This window comes from Tupaia chinensis, unplaced genomic scaffold, assembly GCF_000334495.1.
Source record: "Tupaia chinensis unplaced genomic scaffold, TupChi_1.0 Scaffold000314_1, whole genome shotgun sequence".
NCBI lineage: Eukaryota > Metazoa > Chordata > Mammalia > Scandentia > Tupaiidae > Tupaia > Tupaia belangeri.
In genome coordinates this window covers 2,239,291-2,244,746 of record NW_006159807.1, presented here as the reverse complement: position 1 = coordinate 2,244,746, position 5,456 = coordinate 2,239,291, and the positions used below count along the sequence as shown (strand labels likewise).

Genomic DNA, 5,456 nt, shown 5'->3' with positions numbered 1-5,456 from the left:
CAGCCACTTGGGGCCAGCAGGTGGTGTGGTGGTTAAGGCCTTTGGACTCCCACATGGCGACCATGGTTGTAGTCCCAGACCTGGCGGGACTTGACCTTGACCTGACCTTGCTTTCTCACTTTCCCTCTCTCCCTCTCTTTTTTATTTTTTGGAGAGGTTTTTTGCTATAGGGTGCGTGCACTTGCCAGACAGACAGAGACAGAGAAACAGAAAATGAGAAATCACCCCCCAGGGGGGATGGCCATGCTGCAATCTCTTCTCCTCCATTCTCATCTCAGGATCTTAGGCGCGCACACATACGTGCCTAGCGTGAGTTTAAGCCACTGGGTCCGGGACTTGAACCGCAGTTGACTACATGGGAGTCCAGCAACATAGACATTATGCTAACTGCTGGTGCCTCTCCCTCTCTCTTTCTTGCTCTGCCCCTCCTTGGTCAAATTCAGATAAATAAATAATAAATAAATAAACTTTTTAAAAGTTTTAAAAAAATTACAGCTACTGAAGGGAAGCATTAAAAAAAAAAAAAAAAGATACAAGGCTGGCCCCATTGCTCAGTGGTTAAGGGAAGCCAGATCCCATATAGCCAATCGTAGTTCAGGTCCTGGCCCTAACAGCTTGAAAAACATTCCAGACATGTGTGCTAGTGTGCCCCAAATCCTGAAAGGATGGAGAAATTAATTGCTGTGCGCCCATGCCCCAGTAGGGAGTGCTTTCTGTCTCTTACATATGTGCCCTCTCATAACTTAAAAAATAAATAAATAAATAAATAAAGATGCAAAGAACTCGTTTTGGGGGGAGTGTGGAGAAAGGGCTGTTCTCAGAAGGACTAGGGGACGGGCAGCACCAGTAGCACCGCAAAGATGGTGGAGCCAGAGCAAAGGTAAAAGATCCCTTTGGTTCCAGAAAATCTCCTGAAAAAGAGAAAAGCTTATCAAAAGCCCTCAAAGCCACCCAAGCAAAGCAAGCACTTTGGGCAAGAAAAAAGAGGAAAGAGAAAAGACCCAGGTTTAAGCGACTGGAATCGTTCTTAAATGATTCCTGGCGGCAGAAGTGTGACGTGGTAGTCTCAGAAGACTTGCAGTGAAACCTCATGCCTTGGAAATGCCCGATAAACATTCATTGGCCTTTGTTGTGCGCATCAAAACGACTGATGGGGTGAGTTCAGTGATGCAGAAGACCATTATGAGACTGCGTCTGAAGAAAATTTTTAGTGCTGTTTTTGTCAAAGTCACTCCTCAAAGCCTAAAAACACCGCGAATAGTGGAACCTTATGTGACCTGGAGATTTCCAAATCTGAAATCTGTCCGGGAACTCATCTTGAAACTTGGGTAAGCCAAGGTCAAGGATAAGGCCATCCCTCTAACCGACAATACAGTGATTGGGGAGCCTCTAGGGAGGTTTGGTGTCGTTTGTTTAGAAGACCTCATTCATGAAATTGCCTTCCCGGGGAAGTATTTCCAAGATATCTCATGTTTCTTGTGCCCTTTTCACCTTTCAGTGGCCCGTTATGCCACCAAGATCCAAGTGGGCTTCCTCAAGGAGATGGCTCACCTGGCCATCGGGGTGAACGCATCAATCAGCTTATCCACCAGCTCAACTAGATCCAGAACCCCTGAAAGCATGGTGCGTTGGAAGGTGTGCTTTTGGCTTTTTGAATTGTATCTTCAAAGATTATTGTCTGGCCCAGTTTCAGAAACTGGAAAGGAAGAGTCTTGCAAACACAGTAGTTTATGTTCGTAACAGGCACCCCTCATCACAGCCAAGTTGCAAAGAAAAATTTCAGCATTTTCCAGGTTGGCTGCTGCCTTCTCTGAAATTCAGCATATGCCACGGAGGACGGAGCCCTGCTGCATCACATCTATCCTAGGCTTTAATGCTGGTGAACAGATAACCAAAAACTTGTACAAGGTTTCCCAAGACTCCCATAGGAGTGGACCAAGCCTGGGGCAGACTTGAAACTGGGGGTTTCTAGGACCTTGTTTTGAAAAAAACTTAAAGAACAGTTTAAAGAAGCACAAAAACAAATGCTTGGTTGGTTCTACCATGAGATTATGTCCAACTTTTTGACAGCTCTGAGAGCTCTCAGACTTGACAGCCTTAGTGTGTCTGATGACTTTTTTGCCTAGCCTGTAGCTGTCTTAGTCTTTTTCTCTATCTCAGCATTTGAGAAATTCCCTTTGCCAATAAGACACATATATACCAACATTTTGCCTGAATGTTTCATAGTCCTGCTATTACCAGGATTGGTCACCAGGCCCTAATCTTGCTAGTCTCCTGGTCCTGTGCCTGGTAGAATACACCTTACCAAGACAGCTTTTCCCTTCAATCCTGTTTGCTGTTTTTTCTTAGAACACAGTAGCAAATGATGTTGTCCCCTGAACCATCTGTAACTCTGGAGGCGCCCAACATTTTCCCCCTCAGATGGGATTTCCTGGTTTCCTTGATAGCTGTCGCCTTAAAACTCAGATTGGGAAGGAGTAAACCATTTTCTTGGTTTAGCATGGATGATATTGGCATATTAGGCAAGCAGCTTGATTAAACCATTTCTCTTGCATGATCCAGACTGCAGAAGTACTCTTGCCCTACTGGCAATGGGAGAGTAGGCCAGTCGCAGGGTTTTTGGCAGTGTTCATCCTGGGAAAAATGGGTCTGCTACTGATTGGATTCTCCGTGTCCACCATGGGCCTTCCCTCTGCTTTCTTGACTTAGTTGCCTCAGCCTGCCAGCTCAGCAGGTGGTGAGCATTGTGCAGGGCTGAGGCCAACTCGAAGCTTAACCATTGTGTTCCCTGGTCCCTTCAGATCATCCATGCTACAATTTTGGCTCAGGCTCTCAAACATGGCTATGAAATTTAGGGGGATAACAATGCCTTAAAATGTGCCAAGTTATGAGATAATTAATTAGGCTGACTGGCTCCAGAGTTGTTACCCTTACACTGAAAAGTATTGTGAGATCAGATTAATTTAAAACGATGTATCAATCATGGGAAAACTCTATGGATGTGAAAGCCTGGGGCGTGCCTCCCACATCTGTCTGTACTAAATATGGGATCAGTGTTTCCACTCATGCCTGTAAGTCTCATCTGCTTCACATCATTGTTAAAAGAATTTATAATTTTATACAAATAAAAGGGGTTATTTTTAAAAAAAGGGCTAGTGGATGTGAATTGAGCATATCCCATAATAGAATGGAGTCCACATTCATTTATATGTGATTCTTGTATTTTTATGGTTTCAGACTTTCCATGTGTTATGTCGTAATAATGTGCTATCAAAGAATGATATACAAAACCCTCTGTTATTCAGTTACTGTAGATGAAATGCCTTCCCTAAGAATCAACTTTTTGCTTTTTAGCTAGGCAAATACAAAGTCCTATACTCTGGCTTCAATAATTGAACAAGTGAGTTTAACAGAAATTAATATAAGAAAGACCTTAGCTTGAGGGCTGGAGTGGGGTTAGCTGAAAAGGTTCATTTGTTTTTGTTTTTGTTTTTGTTTTTGTTTTTAATTGCCAGAAGGCATGGATGCTTACTAAAGAGTGAGAGAGAGAGAGGAGGAGCAGAAGGCACCCCCCCCCATGGATGTGGTCACATCATAATCCAGCCTCCTCCATCTTTCCACCCTGTCAGGTTTGGGGGCACACAAACACTTGTGCCTGGTATGTTTCTCAAGCCACTAGGACTGAGATCCAAACCACATGGTCGGCCATATGGGATCTAGCTGCCTTAACCACTAGGTTACTGGGCAGGCCTTGAACAGGTTCAGTTTGAACTACTAGAATGGTAAGGCTATCATAAAATGTTCAAAGAGTAGCCTATGTTGCTGAAGTAGTGTGTCTTAATTAAGGAACATTATGATCCTTGGGTCCTGTGCTCAGTGTTCATCAAGTAATGGAGCCCACACTCTGCACTTTGATGGCAGGAGAGCAAGAAGGAGTGAGAAATGCAGCAACCCTGTGATTGGAAGAGGGCCTGGAATGCTTGTTCTGAATAACAGGGGCCAATGACAGAGCCAATAAACAGCAGAGCCAGTGACAGAAGGTCTTCAGATACTTGCATCACCAGCCTGTGAAGGAAGGGTGGGATTTCACTTGATGTGCTCCTGAAGTCCTGGGCACAAGGCCCAGGGTGCAGGCTCGAGCTCAGCAAGAGATGTGCTCTGTGCTGATATACCTGCCTGGTGATGGCTGGGGCTGCCTCACACAGCTGCAAGCCCCTGGCCTGGGAAGGAGCCGGGGAGCATCAGTTCAGGGCCACCTTAACGAGGCCCCCTCCGTAGGAGATGAGTGGATTAGGTGGACTGCTGTGTTCCAGCTCACAATCTAAAAATACCTGACTCACCTTTCTTGAGATTTGGACTAGTTTAAGAGAGGACAGGGCCAGCCCTGCAGGGCAGTGGTTAAGTGCTGTGCATTGGGAGTTAGAGTCCACATGGCCAACCATGGTTCAAGTCTCGGCACAGGCAGCTTGAAAAACATGCCAGGTGTGTGTGTGATCCCTAAAACCTTACGGGATGGAGAAATGGAGAAAAAAGGATTGTGGCATGAACATGCTTCATTGGGAGGAGGTTCTCTCTCTCTGCCAAGCCCAAGTGCTCCCTGGCAATTAAAAACAAAAAGATAATCAAACACTAGACCATTGAAATGCAATTTTGTTAAACTCTATTTATTCACTTATCCATTCCAATTTGACCAGAGAGGGACAGAGCCAGAGAGAGAGAGAATCCAAAGAGAGAGAGAATGTGAGAAGGCAAGCCACCAGATCTGGGATTCAATCCATGGTTGACTATGTGGGAGTCCAGCACTCCCAACCACCATGCCACCTGCCAGCCCCTGCAATTTTTAAAAAGTAGAAGCAGCTATCTTGTGCCTTTTGTCCTACAGGTCCTGCAGAGTGAAGCATCATGGCTGTCTCCCAAGGACAGGTTGTCACCCACTTGTCCTACCTCAGGACGAGTTAGAGTCGGGTTCACTTTCACAGTCACTGATGTCTGTGACTACAGCCACAGAAAAACCTGAAAGAAACCCTGGTTCTGGCCCATGTGACACTAAAATGAAGTCTTGTGAAATCCACTCAATTGTAATTTTTCATTTCAGTCGCTCCCCCTCACTCCTGGGGGCATAGAACACAGAGTTGAGAGTGTACTTGCAAATCCCTCTGCAAGTACACTTTCTCTCCAAAGAAAGAGTTGCCAGATTGTTTGCTCAGAGAACAACTACTGGCTAGACAAGCCCAAACTAAGCAGACAAGGGAATTAAAATAGATCAGGGATCAGGCTGCCTCTGCTTATTTACTCCACAGGGAAAGTGTTTTATTTTTTCTTAAAAAAAAAAATTCTCAACCACTGTCCCACCTTTAAGCTGTTATATATATATATATATGTGTGTGTGTGTGCGCGTGTGTGTGTGTGTGTGTGTGTGTGTGCGTGTGTGTGTAATCAGGGAAAAACGGCCCAGG

General features: G+C 45.1%; 1 pseudogene; it reads left to right on the top strand.

The window, feature by feature from the left end:
* The first annotated feature begins 845 nt into the window (after positions 1-845).
* Positions 846-1,601, top strand: LOC102473816 (60S ribosomal protein L7-like 1 pseudogene; annotated as a pseudogene).
* Positions 1,602-5,456: the final 3,855 nt, after the last annotated feature.